Source organism: Chelonoidis abingdonii, chromosome 2 (genome assembly GCF_003597395.2).
Source record: "Chelonoidis abingdonii isolate Lonesome George chromosome 2, CheloAbing_2.0, whole genome shotgun sequence".
Lineage (NCBI taxonomy): Eukaryota > Metazoa > Chordata > Testudines > Testudinidae > Chelonoidis > Chelonoidis abingdonii.
This window is the reverse complement of record NC_133770.1, coordinates 117,927,774-117,942,427: the sequence shown is the minus strand read 5'-3', so window position 1 is coordinate 117,942,427 and position 14,654 is coordinate 117,927,774. Positions and strand designations below refer to the sequence as shown.

The 14,654-nt window shown below is 53.6% G+C and overlaps 1 long non-coding RNA gene across 1 annotated transcript; it reads left to right on the top strand.

Moving 5' to 3' along the window:
* The first annotated feature begins 7,023 nt into the window (after window positions 1-7,023).
* Window positions 7,024-11,682, top strand: LOC116816385 (uncharacterized). Its single transcript, XR_004371707.2, has 4 exons — window positions 7,024-7,103; window positions 8,192-9,226; window positions 10,976-11,118; window positions 11,534-11,682. It is a non-coding gene; the product is annotated as an uncharacterized LOC116816385 (long non-coding RNA).
* The last annotated feature ends 2,972 nt before the right edge of the window (window positions 11,683-14,654 follow it).

The following is a 14,654-nucleotide window of genomic DNA, read 5'->3' as shown; positions in this document are numbered from 1 at the left end:
GCTCTCCTCCCACCACCAGGAGCTCTGTGTGTTTGTGTGTGGGGTGTGTGTGTGTGGGGGGGAGGGGAGGTGGTTGCTCTCCAATTCTCTCTCTTTGTGGGAGGCCCTCACAAAGAGGTGGGGCTGGAATAGTACTCAAAGAGTGATCTCTTCGGATGACCTGGGCCATTTTTTGGGCTATTTGATGAGAACCCTCAGCCTCCCTCCCCTCAGAATCTCAACTCTGATTGGCTGAGCAGGGGGTTCTCTTTTAAGACCAAGTGAATAAGTCATAACCAATTATATGTTTGATGAATTTTGATGCTTCTCTCCATTAATTGTTTCTGAGCAGTTTATGATTCTCTCCAACATTCTAGTTCTTCTAAAATACTTGCTGAAGAATTGAACAATTGTTGATCTATAGCTCATTTCAGAGCACTTTCTCCTGATCATTCAATTTATGAAATTCAAGATGTGATGGTTAGTTTGAAAGGCAGGACTCCTGGGTCCTATTCCCAACTCTACCACTGACTGGCTGTGTGACCTAAGACAAGTCACTTCTTCTTTTTCAGCCTTAGTTTCCCTCTCTGTCAAGTAGAGATAACAATCCTCTCCTACTTACCTCACGGTGGGTGGAGGATGGGGATCCATTGGAGAGCGTCACTAGGAACAGTGCAGAATATGAGGTGTCCTATCAGGTTGAGCTGTATCAGATTATGACATAATATAATAGCTGGAAGGTTCTATTTCATTTGTATGTTATTATTTTGAAATTTTTAAGAGTGGCAAGTACTTAGCTCAGACTGAAGCATCTCATCTAATTTTCTAGATCACAGTGTCTCCTCTTTGTGTGCTACAAGACAATTTAACACACTGTCATGCACAGGAGATGCTTTTGTTTGCAACAAAATATATTTGGAAAGGATTTTCATCCAACTTATTATGAATTAAAGAAACAAACTGGTTTAGTCTGAAGGGGATTTTCTGACAGAAACAGTTTCAGTGACATTTCCCCACCATCTCAATTCCTGGGCTCTATCCCTGTCTCTGGGGGCTTCTTATCTGTTAGTTAGAACAGGAATCAGGACTGTTGTTGGGCTCTGCCACCGCCTGGCTGTGTGGGACCTTGGATAGGTTGCTTCCCTTCTCTGTACCTCAGGATGCCTATCTGTCCCATGTGAATAGGGACAATTCTCTAACTCCAGGCAGCAGTGAGCCTGGGTGAAAAGGGGCATTAAAGCCCTCTGCGAAGGAGAAAGGGGTGTTTCCAGGTGTTGAAGGCCAAGGAATTCTAAACTTTGCTAAAATTGCTGGTCTGTGGATGGAAGAAATGTTTGGGGCCAAATTTAAACCATTTTCTTTTTTAAAGCCCATTCAGGGATGTGAGTCCCACTGAGCCATAGAGAGGGGGAGCAACTTGCCCAAAGTCCCATAGGTCAATAGGAAAACCAGCAATGGAACCCAGGAGTCCTGCCTCCCAATGCCCTGCTCCAATCACTACAGCAGAGCAAACTCCCTCTCAAAGGGAGGGGGACCAGATATGAGGACCTGGTTGTAATTACAGCTGTGGGAGGGAGTGTGCAGCAGTGGGTAGTGAAGGGGCCTGGAAATAAGGATGGCTGGGCCCCATCCATGCCTCTGACACTTGGCGTGACCCTGAGGCAGTAGCTTCCCCTCCTCAGGCCCATTTCCCATCAGTAGGGTTGGGGTCCTGTCCCTACAGCCCAGGGGAGTTGTGAGGCTTCATGAAGGTGTGTAAAGTGCCGGGATGTCAGGAGCTGGGAGGCGCTGTCACCCCCGCACTAGGGCAGTGTTCTGCACCCCCTGCTGCTGGCTGAGCTTCTCCTTGGCAATAAGACAGACTCTTGTTTTCACAGCCAGTCGATCACCCAGTGTCATCACCCTGCCTGCTGGCTGGGCAGGGTAACTCCTCAGGTCACCACCCTCTCCAGCCTGCCTTGGGCTTGGGGAGTGAGGAGGAGGGTGACGGACAGCTGGCGACCCTGAACATCTGCCATCCATCGCTCCATCACCTAGAGCAAGTGAGTGGCATTAGGGTTCCCTGGTGGTTTCCCCTGTCTATCTGGAGAGAGACAGAAATAGAGGGAGAGAATCTCTCCCAAAGGAGATTTGATTTGCAAACAGCCCCCAAGAGCCCCCTACTCTCAGACTGGGCAGGGGCTTCTCCAGAGCTATCTCCAGTGTGTTTGGAAATGAGAGGCTCTGAGCTGGGCCAGACCCAGTGAGCTGCTGAGCATGGAAATCAATGGGGAACGAGGGGGCCCTGGGCTTCCTGTGCCTAGGGACTTTGTGTCTTTGACGTGGAGAATGGTCCCTCAGGTGGGAAGGGGGAACATTAACCCGGCTCTCCCCACCATGTCCCTGTCCTTCCCTCGAGTGGCAGCAGGAGTCACCTTGTCCCCTTCTCTCCCTAGTCAGGGACCCCCTGGGACTCAAAGGATGATGATGAGGAGAAATGGGTGGACGTGGTCAGAGAGGAATCTGCTCTCAAGTGATCAGAGAGCAGCTTCCAGGCAGAGAAAAGGTACAAATTAAGTACAAAGTTCTCCAGCTGGGCTGGAACTGAGATTGTCCTGCCCCTTCCCAGCATTTCCCACTCCCTTCAGAGGGCCTTGTCCCTAATGATCCACCGCCCCAATGGGAACCTTTCTCCTCCATGGTCTGGGACCCCCCAAGATGGGAGTGTTTCTCACACACCAGCCGGGGTCGTCTCCACACACAGGCACTGTCCCAGTTCCTCACCCTGCCTGTGTAGGAGTCATGAGTGATTTGAACAATGGGTGGGTCCCCACTGTCTCCCATGGAGGTCTGAGCCCTGAAGCTGGTGTGGGTGGAGCAAGGAGGTCCTTGGTTAACAGGCTGTCTCTCCCCTAACTCCACTTCTGGCCCAGCAGCTCATGTTCCTGCACGCCATCCACCCCGCGTGTCCAGGGCTGGCTCTAGGTTTTTTGCCGCCCCAAACAAAAACATTTTTGGCTGCCCGCACACCCCACCCCTGGGCTCCCCTGGGCCCACTAGTGCCTCACCCCGCCACCCCAGCACTGGGCTCTCTCTTTCCCCCACAACCCACACCCCAGCTGCCCCAGCACTAGGCTCCCCACCCCTAAATGTGGGATTCGCTACCAGCACACGGCGGCTGAGCTCTGGCCCAGCCGCGACTCCATCCCCATGCGGATGGAGCTGCTGGGTGGCACGGAGCTGGAGTACTTCCAGGTGGCAGTGCAGCTGCAGGATGGCATGGAGAACACAGCCCCCTCCCTGGGCTTCATGGCGCTGCTGGTGGCCAAGGTGAATCATTTCATGGTCACCGCCCTCACCACCGACATGCTGGCGGCCGAAGATCTGGAGAGCCCCCTGGATCTGCTGCTCTTCAGCCTTGGCCCAGCCCCAGTGGGCAGGAAGGCGAGGATCTCCGGCCGCAGGGCTACCTGCTCAGCACCAACGAGCCCAGCCAGCCACTCACCTCCTCGCACACTCTGGGAGCCCCTCTCACCGCCGCAGCCCGGGCTCGGCTCCAGGGGACCCCCCTTCCCTCCCTTGCCTTGTCAGCGCATGAGCTGGGGTTTGCGCCTCCTGCCCAGCCCGGCGGCGCCCTGCAGAGCCCTGTCAGGCAGGGAAACGCCATGCCGCTCTGGGGAAACTCAGAGTGGCAGTGGCAGCAGGATCCTCCCTGCATCCCAGGCTCCACTTCCCTCTCTCCCCGGCTCCTCACACACTCTGGGAGCCTCTCTCACTGCCGCAGCCCGGGCTCGGCTCCAGGAGACCCCCCTTCCCTCCCTTGCCTTGTCAGCGCATGAGCTGGGGTTTGCGCCTCCTGCCCAGCCCGGCGGCGCCCTGCAGAGCCCAGTCAGGCGGGGAAACGCCATGCCACTCTGGGGAGACTCAGAGTGGCAGTGGCAGCAGGATCCCTCCCTGCATCCCAGGCTCCACTTCCCTCTCTTCTCGGTTCCTCACACACTCTGGGAGCCCCTCTCACTGCCAGAGCCTGGGCCCTGGAGCTGAGCACGGGCTGCGGCAGCAGTGAGAGGGGCTCCCAGAGTATGTGAGGAACCGAGGAGGTAGGAAAGCGGGGTCCCCTGGAGCTGAGCCTGGGCTGTGGCAGTGAGAGGGGCTCCCGGAGTGTGTGAGGAACTGAGGAGGTAGGAAAGCGGGGTCCCCTGGAGCTGAGCCTGGGCTGTGGCAGCAAGAGGGGCTCCCAGAGTGTGTGAGGAGCCGGGGAGGGAGGGAAGTGGAGCCTGGGATGCAGGAAGGGGGAAGGGGTCCCGCTGCTGCTGCCGCTCTGAGTGTCCCCAGGGCGGCGTGGCTTTCCTCGCCCGAGTGGACTGTGCAGGGCGCTGCCGGGCTGGACAGGGGGTGCGAATCCTGGCTCGTGCACTGACAGGGCGAGTGGCTTTTTGCCACTCCAAGCAAAAAAAATATAAAAAAGGGGGAGAGGGGTTGCCGCCCCTTAGAAAGTGCCGCCCCCAAGCACATGCTTGGAGGGCTGGTGCTTAGAGCTGGCCCTGCGCATGTCTCGCTGCACAGCAGAGAAGGCAGGACACGCCGGAGCTGCACTGCTGCAAGGCAACTGTGGTGGAGAGGATTGTGGTGAGTGAGACAAGGCGCCCGGCAGCTGGAGGGAGGAGAGAGACATGGGACAGGCAGGGGTCTCCCTGTGCCAATGGATGGGGGCTGGGTGGAGCTGAAGGGGGAAGCAGAGAGCAGGAATTGCTGGGGCTGAGGACTGGGAAGAAGAGACTTGAGAAATTCTGAGATTGGTCATTGGGGGAATCCTGGGGCTGGAGGGGCAGCTGAGGCTGGGGGACAAGGAATCAGATGGTCCCAGCTCGGTAGTCAAGATGGTGTTAGATGGGGGCAATTTTGACAGGGAGAAGGGAAAGGGAAGGGTACGAAGCTGGGCAGGAATTCTGGGAGGGGGCCAAGTTTGAAGGGCAGGAAGGAATCAGAGGAGCAGGAAGCAGCTGTGGGGATCCTGCTGGCTCCCTGAGTTTGATGTAAGTGACCTCTGACCCCAGTTTCCTTATTCCAGGCATAGGCGGACTGGCACCAATGGGCTATAGGTTCTGCTGCTGCGGGGGCTGGGGGTTAGGAGTGTTCCTTTTGGGAAGGCAGAGGCAGCGCAGAGAATGAGCTTGGCTTGAGTCAAGTTCTTCTTTTCCTGGTTAAGTGGTGACTCTGGGCCTTTGAGGGGACCATGCTCTAGCCCCTGCTCCAATCAGGTTCATGCCTGGCCTTGAGTCCCTTCTTGGCATCCTGGAGCAGCTCCAGGCTCCCTTAGTAGCAGAGAAAATTAAGGGTCTAGATTTAGCTCCTCTCCCACAGCCGCTCCTGCAGAGGGGCTGAGGAGATGGAGATTCCTGGCTGGGGGGAACTGGGAGCTGACAGGAAAATGCTGATGGAGTCCCCTCTCCCTCTCCCTTCCATTAGAACTCAGCAGAATTCCCCAGGCTGGGTCACCATGTGGCATAACTGGCTCTGTTCATCGGTGACCCAGCCAAGGACATCAGCCTGCAGGCCGGGGAGGGGGTTTACCAGCTCTACCAGCTGCTGCTACACCAAAGGGGTAAGGAACCCAGCTGGGAAATGGCACCCGATGGAAGACTGAGACTGACCACAGCTAGGTAATGGGTCCCCAGCCAATTTATCTCAGACTGACCCCAGTTGGATGATGCATCTCTGTCTGTCTCTTTCTCTGTTCTTCTCCACCCCCTGCAATTTTACTGGTCCAGGGATGCAGTGAGGACTCCGCCCACTGTGCAGCCATCAATAGGATTAGGAGGACACAAGCACTGCAACTAGAATGACAAATTGTGTGTTTCTTTCCCAGGGCTGACCATCCATGAGGTGGAACATCTGTGGTGCTGGGACTAGCACCACGACAGCAGGCTTCTGGGCTATAGGAACACAGCCAGGGTGGGGGAGGTAAGGACACTCTGCCAGGGCATGAAATGGCTCAGAGAGTGGGGCTGGCTGAGTTTCCTGAAGTGGCTGCTTCCTGGAGACAGGACAAGAACCCACTCCTTGTTTCCAGCTTAGAGTTCCTCATCTAGCACCAGCTGGTCCTAACGATCCCACGTTGGAACCTCGCTAGTTGCCATGTTTTGTTTGTCTGACATGGGTAGGGGACACAGTGAACTCCAAAATCACTATGGACCACATGCGCCCACCTCATGTCTCCGGACCAAGCCAGGGAATGAATGGCAGTGTCTGGACCTCAGCCACTGTTCCAAAGAAGCACATTGTCATTGACTCACCCCATAACACAGTGCCCCAGAATTGGAGTCCAAGGTGAGATGGGTGATCTCCACAACATCACAGAGGAGGCCTTGGAATGACTCCTGGGTCTGCAAGTGCATCTACAGAATGCTGCTCTGCAGACGCCACGTGAGAGAGACTGTGACTCCCACAAGCTGAATTGCTGCACCAGTACAAAAGGTTCATAGGAGTGTCTGTGTGTGGGGACTGGGACCTGAGTCTTCTTGTCCTTGTCATGTTGCAGTTTGGATTCCCCTTAGAAGAAACCCAGGAGCTGCAGACACCAGACCCAGCTACTAGAGAAATCACTAAATTGGAGGGAATAGACCTTTGGACTGTCAGCTCCAACCCCACCCACCATGCCTCTAGCCACTGAGTGCAGGAGATCTCTCTGCTGGAAGCAATACAAGGTTTCCTGTCATCTCTGTGAGCTACACACCAGAGTGCGCCTGCTTCCATGCACAGAGATCTGTTTTCAGCCCAGCCCGGCCCCTGCGATAAATTGCCCTCCAGAAAGAGCCACTACAGGCTTTGGATCCCTAAGTGCCTACCAACTCTTAATAAAGGGGCTTCCCTGAGCCTAGGGACCCTGGAAGCCCCCAGGAGAATGAGCTGCCTTAGCTATAGTAGCTCTTACCCTGCCCCTGGGCCACTAGAGGGTGATGCCATTCCAGCCCCAGGACCTGGAGCCTGGCTCTGGGCAATCTGCTAATGCCTCACATCCTGTTGGTTTCAGGTCTTTGGAAAGATCATCTCGGAGGGGCAGTGCTGGCCATCCATGACCCCCTGCTGGGCTGCTCCTCACTTACTCCCTTCTGGGGGAAGCCCAGCAGCTGATTGGGGACAAGGTAAGCAGTGGGATTAGATTTAGGAGATTGGGGCAGGGCCCAGGCCTCATTCCCATCCTATGGCCATTTGCTGGCCTGGCAGCAAGGAGCCTGGTGGGGAATGAGAGTGAGAGAAGGTGCTACTGGGAAGGGAGATGAACTCACCTCCATGAGCAGGTAGGAACCAGTGTGTCCCCTGAGCAGCTCCCACCCAGCTCTTTAGCAAGACTAATTAATGACAAGCATTACCTCATCATGGACTTATGTTCTTAAGACACAGTGCTATCGCTCCTGGGAAGGGCAGGAGAATCCCCTAAGTACCATCTGAGAGTTTTTCCTGCCTGTCCCACAGGGCACCCAGTTCCCAGTGGCCTAGTGTCCGTGTCACCCCAGTCACAATCCAGAGTTGCTCCCATCACTGGCAGCCTGGGAAGTCAGGGACTGATGGGTGATGGTGACTGATAGGGCAGAGCTGAGGCACATGAGCAGGTGAAGCTTGTCCTGCTGCTGGCAAAGCTGGGCCCCCTCTAAAGAGAACAGGAGAATTCAGTCAGCAGGGGCTGCCGACCTGCCCCATTCACCAGGGCTGCCATCCTGTGACTTCAGCATTAGTAGCTGGGGTGACTTGGGGAAAGGTCTCAACCACCTCACACCCCACTTCACTGCTGCCAGAATCCCTCCTTCCCCACTCCCTGCCAGAGCCCCCTCCCTGCCCTGCCTGGGGTGGAGGAGAAGGTTGTGAGAACCTGAGCTATGTCCCTGGGTGGTTGGAGGTAGAACAGCTATCAAGGGTACTCAGGGGAGGTGGCAGGAGCTCAGTCTACAAGGAGAGGGGTTGGCACTGGAGATCACTAGGGAGGACAACAAGCAGTGGGGACAAGTCACCTCATCCTATCAAACCATGCAATGCTGGGTCTCAAAGAGGCTTATATGGAAGATCCCACCTCCTTTTTGAGGAAAGAAGTATTCACTCCTCTGGGCATGTGGGTCTTTTGGGGGAGAAATGGGGCCCCTGCTACATAGCCTGGCTGGGAGCTTCCCCTACCCCTGTCTGCCAGCCCTGGGACAGAGACGTCTTCATCATCATGGTGTCCTTGTTTTGTTCCTAGGAAGAGACTCCCCAGAGATGTCCTGGCACCTGGATTCCAGAGAGTATTTTGGCAGGGTGCTCCAGCCCCTCAGGCTGGAAGCCAGCATCACAGAGCCTCATTCACATGGCAACTCCGCTCTCCAGCTCTGCTCCCCACAGCAGGAAAAATGAACCCTTCAGCTCCCAGAGTCCTGATTCTTTGAGCTCTTTGTGGTCAGCACTGGGGTTTATGCAGATCTCACCACACCTGATCACCTCTGAATGATGAAGGGCCTGAATGTCAGAATTCTCCTGGATCCAAAACTCCTGTTCCAGCTCATGGGGTCTGTGTGCAATCAGACCCTCCGGAAACCAGCCTGAAATACCAAGCAAAGACCTCAACCCAATTACAGCAGAGCAGACATGTAATAAGATGACCTTTCCTTGGGCTGGAGAGTCTGGTGCTAAGCCAATCTGATCAGGGAATTCCCCATAAAGAGCCAGGCTTAAGGAGAAATAGAGGCCAGCTGGGGAAAGTGTTAGAGTAGGAGAGAGATAGGAACCTCAGTGGAAAAACCTCAGACAAAGAGGCCTGGGAGAGACCCTGACTAAAGCAAGGAAATGACTGGGAGACCCGGAGGGGAACTTGAGAAGAGAGGTAGGAAATCCCCCAGGGAAAACTGCAGCAAAGGTAAAGGAGCAGACCTAGCTGTGTGGTTCACTGCCTTGGACTGGAATCCAGAGTTGTGAATGGAACTGGGTTCCCATGCTGGTGCCAAAGAAGGGGGTGTATGAGCCCACAGAACGGGTTACCAGGTCCAACAAGAGTAGCCGAAGATAGGCTGAAGAAGAGCCCCAGAGAGGGTGGAAGGACTTGCTGTCAAAAGCACATTTGGAGTCTTAGTTAATTTGGGAGAAGTGGGACCTTGGAAGGGGTACACTGGAGACTGTGACCTGGCTAGATGGCTGAATTATCAGGCTGAGGAAACCACCACAGTGCCAGAGCCACCGTCAACAGGGCGGCTAGCCCAGCAAGTACTGCCACGCGTACCTGGACAAGAGGGGGCACCTAGTGGTGAGTGACCTCTGTTAACAAACCCTGTTCTATCCTGGAAACCCCCTGTCAGAGTGAGGTGGAGAGAATAGGGCTGGTGGTGTGCAGAAAGGGGAGAGATGGCTGGGCTGGCAGTCTGGAAGGGGATTAGAAAGGTGACCTATCTTGTGGGTGGGATCCTGCTGGCTGTGTCTGGAGCACTATGTAGTTTCTTCTATGGGAAGTGCCTGTGGTAGGGGTATGCACAAGGTGGGGCAAGCAGAAGCACCCTGATAATCACCTCTGCCATTGTCCTCAGCTTCTGTCCTGCCCTCCTGCCATGGGAGTCCCTCCCCTGAGCCCATCCTTGCCCCTTTCTGTCAGGGTGGGAGTTGGGCTGAGTGTGGCTTAAGGGGTGCACCTGAGAAAGGCAGAGCAGCTAGCACTCCTGCTGAGCCCCACTAAATGGCGCCCGGAGCAGAGAAGACCAGCTGGCAGTACAACTCTGCTAGAGGGGGCACAGGGAAGCCTGCTGAGTCCCATCCCTTCCTCACCTGCAGCTTCCATGTGCAACCTCAGGTTCCATGACCCTCCTGCCCAGATCCCTAATCCCAGTGCTGCTCAGGTCCAGAGCCAGGAGTCACTGTTCCTCCCACTCCCAGGTCACCTCTCACCAGTGGCTGTTCCCCTCCTTTGGCAGAGTGGGTGGGAACAGTCCCTCTCTCCTGGCTGGGGGGTTGTTTTGACTCCATCAGTATTAGGGTGGCTATGGGAGAGGATGGCAGGAGGGGTCATACAGCAGGGTCAAATGATGAGAGCAGGGAGCGGGTTGTATTGCAGACCGGTAGCATGATCTTGGCCAGGTCACTGGCAGTTGGCAGAGGTGGAAACAGCCCATGAAGTTAAGAAATGGTAGTGAGAGCCTCTTCCCTCCATGGGAGATTATGTTGCCCCTCCGTAGGCAATCCTTTCTTTCCTCATGCTGTGCTTTGGTTCCTGGACTCTGCCAGGAATCCCAGCTCACATCCCTAGCAGCTTGGCTGTTCCATACCCTGCTGTGCAGCAGACCCTCTGCAGAGAGCTGCTCTGGGCAAGGACTGCAGAGCCAGCTGTCACCCTGGTACGTGCAGCCCAGGTTCCATAACCCTGACCCATGGTCTCCTTCTGCTGACAGGCTCTGAACAAGGCCTGCCCAGAGCCATGGATGCCATACGTAGGAGCCTGCTGACAGCAACCCTCAGCACAGACTCCAGCACATCTTGGAGGAGGGCAAAGTGGAAAGGGGCAGTGGGGTGGGATTTACCTTAATCTTGGGAAGTGAGACTAGAAGATCCACTTTTCTGTTGTGTTCTCCTAGCTGAAGCCCCATTCGGCCACCCTTGGTCAGAGTAGTAAGTGCAATGCAACACTGGGGCCTTTCCTCTTCTGGTGACAGGGGAAGGATCTGGGATTCCAAGCCAGGCTTGCCTGGTTTTATTCAGCACTAACCACTTTGGGAGTGAGCGCATGTAAAATCCAGGAGATGCTCCTCAGAGCAGAATCGCTGGTTTTCTCTTAAGGATACCCTGAAAAACACACGGATCATCAGGGAATCAGGTTTGTCCTTAATCACTCCCTTTGTCCAACAGAGAGCATTCTGAGGTCCCACACACAAACCTGGTGGAGAACTTGGAACTGAACTGTATCCCACCTTAGTGCCTTTATTCTCTCCTGCCCGTATTCGCTTTGGCCATTCTTCTATGGGGTCTGAGAGTGATACGAACAGGAAGTTCCTCCCCACCTGTTTTGCAGGCTCTGGGATCTGTCCCAGCCTCCCACACGGACACAGCTGGCCCAGCTGAGGGAGAAGTGAAGAAGGGTGACTTCTTCCTGTCAAAGCAAGGAGTGTGGGTCTCCGTGAAGCTTAGATGGAAGATCACATACCTCTCATGAAGGTAAGAAGTCCCTGCTACAGGGTCTAGCTGGAAGGTTGTCCTAGCCCTGGGACAGAGAACTATTTCTCATTGTGATGTCCTTATTTTATTCCCAGATGAGATGTCCTGGATACTGCTTCATCCAGGAGGTTTCAGCTACCTTCACAGTTCAGCTAGACATCAATGTTTTATACAATTTCTCCACCCTTTTCTCCTTTCCAGCTCTGCTTCCTCCAGAAGGACAGAGTCGTGATTTTTTGCCATTCAAGGGCTGAGAGGTAGTGCTTGTGTTGTCCCCACCATCAGCTGTTTTTACTATGAGAATCTCTCTAGAACAATGGAGAAATCTCCTGAACTCGTAGAACCAGCCTTCTCAGTAATCTCACTCAATTTCTTCTCATCTGAGCTGATTGGTTTGCGTCTTGCTTTTCTATAGTCTGACTAGGGCTCACCATCCATTCTGGAGCTGAACACCAGATGAGACCTGATTGTCTTTGACTTGCCATGTCATCATGTGGGTGATGGAGCTGTGTGTCAGAGAGGCCCAGCAGCAGATGTGGCCAGGAACAGGCTAAACAGCCTCCAATGACAAGTGAGTAAAACCATGGCCACAGAGACACCACAGGCATCCATGGGGACTGAATTTGAGCGCTTCACCAAGAGCACAAACCCCTCTCACCAAAAATCAAGGAGTAACCACGGATGTTATGCTCCCAACCTCTCTAAGGTGGGTCAGTATTATCTCCAAATTCTGGACTCAGAGATGGAAAGGGATTGGCTGCAAGGCCACTCACTGCCAGAGGCAGGACTGAAACACGGTACTGATACCACTCCGGCTCCAACCACTAGACCACATCCACTTCAAAATCCAGACAACCCAGGAGGCCTGACTCTGACAGCTAGGCCTCAAATGACAAGCATGAACTCCCTCCCATTCAGGAAGCTATAGATGGGACCATCTGCTGAGACCCACTCTGCAATGCCACTGTCAAGAGACCATTGCTAGTGGGTGTCAAGTGACTGAGCAGGGAACTCTTTGGGGCTGCCCCATTGGGCTTCACTATGAACTTCTGGGAGCCATGCAAAGACTGCAGCATTGAAGAGACTCTCCTGCTCTAACAAAGGATTTCTTTGTTGTCCCAGATAATCAGCTAGTGAGACCAGCTTTCACAATGTGGAAATGCTGTTTGTGATGGGCTGGAGAATTTACCATGTAGGTGGCAGCAGGTGCAGTCCCTGGAGTCACCATGAACCAAACCCTGCACTCCTGACACTGAAGGCTAACCTCCCACTGCTCTCAGTGAGGACTCGGACATTTATATGAGGCTGATGGATGGCAAATGCAGCCATCTGAAGAAGTGAAAGAGCAAAGCAGGGACATTGCCTGAGCTGTTGTAATAAAATGACTATAGTCAGGCGACAGAAGATGGGGAAACTCTCTGAAGGTGGCTGGCAGCAGCAATGAGGAAAAGCAGTTTGGCAGCCAGGAGATTAGAAATAAATCTGAAATTTAATTCGGAGGGCTTTTTCCTGTGTGGTGAAGCATTTGGAACTGGTCTCTTTACTATTAAACTGACCGTGAAAACTTTTCACTGACCATTCCATCTGAAATGGTCATGATTCAGCTTAAAGCTGAGCAGGACCATCCCTGCAATTTCATGCAAGGCAACTCACTTGAACCAAATTTTTCATCAGTGGTGTGTTCATTTTGCGTGTGTGTGAGTGTGCGTGTATATCTGACTTGAGACTGGGGGTATGTCTACACTACGGGATTATTCCGATTTTACAGAAACCGGTTTTTTAAAACAGATTGTATAAAGTCAAGTGCACGCGGCCACACTAAGCACATTAATTTGATAGTGTGCATCCATGTACCGAGGCTAGCGTCGATTTCCGGAGCGTTGCACTGTGGGTAGCTATCTCATAGCTATCCCATAGTTCCTGCAGTCTCTCCCACCCATTGGAATGCTGAGTTGAGATCCCAGTGGCTGATGGGGCAAAAAACATTGCCGCTGGTGCTTCTAGATACAGCCTCACCCCTCCCTCCATGAAAGCAGCAGCAGCCAACCGTTTAGCGTCTTTTTTCCTGGGTGAACTGTGCAGACGCCATTCCACGGCAAGCATGGACCCTGCTGAGCTCAAGACAGCAATCATGGATGTTTAAAACACCTTGCGCATTCTTGTGCAGTCAATGCTGAACTGGAACCTGCAAAGCCAGGCAAGGAGGTGGCGGCTATGGCAGAACGGCGAAGAGAGTGATGAGGACATGGACACAGAATTCTGTCAAACTGTGGGCCCCTGCGCTTTGGAGATCCTAATGGTAATGGGGCAGGTTCTAGCCATTGAACGCTGATTTTGGGCCCGGGAAACAAGCACAGACTGGTGGGACCGCATAGTGTTGCGGGTGTGGGATGATTCCCAGTGGCTGCGAAACTTTCGCATGCATAAGGGGACTTTCATGGAACTTTGTCACTTGCTTTCCCCTGCCCTGAAGCGCAAGAATACCAAGATGAGAGCAGCCCTCACAGTGAGAGCGAGTGGCAATAGCCCTCTGGAAGCTTGGGCAACGCCAGACAGCTACCGGTCAGTGGGGAATTCAATTTGGAGGGGGCCAAATCCTATTTTGAGGACTGCCTGTGATGCAAGTAGCCAAGCAACTCACTAAACTGCTGCTACGAAAGGTTGTGACTTCTGGGACATGTGCAGGTCATAGTGTATGCCTTTGCTGGCAATGGATTCCCTAACTGTAGGTGGGGTGATAGATGAACCATATCCCCGATCTTGGCACCGCGAGCACCAGGGCACCCACTACATCAAATAAACTGAAGGGGTAACTTTTCCATGTGCTGCAAGGTACTGCTGGATCACAAGGGACGTTTCAACCAACATCCACATGGGATGCCGGGAAGCGTTCATGACACTCACATTCTTCGAACACTACTTGCTTTAAACCGGCTGCAGCAGGGAATTACTTCCCCAGACCAGAAAATAAACGAGTTGGAGGATGTTCAATGCTGTTGTTATCCTGGAACCAAGCCTTTAGCCCTTGATGCCATGGGCTCAGTGAAGAACCATACAAGGGCAGGGCCTGGACACTAGGTCAGGAGCTGTTCAATCAGGCTGAGCAAGTGCAGAATTGGTGGTAGAATGTGGCATATTGGCTGTTTAAAGGGGCGTGCTGGCTCACATTAACTGACTCTCTCAGACCTCGAGCCAACCAAGTCCCCATTGTTATGTGCTGCTTGCTGCTTGTGCTCCACAATCTCTGTTGAGAGTAAGGGGGAAGACCTTTATGCGGGGTTGGTGAGGCTGAGCAAAATCACTTGTCTGCTGGTACGGCACAGCCAGACACCAGGACGATTTAGAAGAGCACACAGAACCGATTGCATTTAGAGAGAGCTTTGGAAAAACCAGTTCATCACTGACCAGGGTCAATGTGACTGTTATGTTGTTTTCCTTGGATGAACCTTTCACCCCTGATTGACTCATCCCTGGAACACCCCCCCTTCGATCACATGCTTTGTTTTCTAAGGAAATATAAAATCTCGAGACGTCTC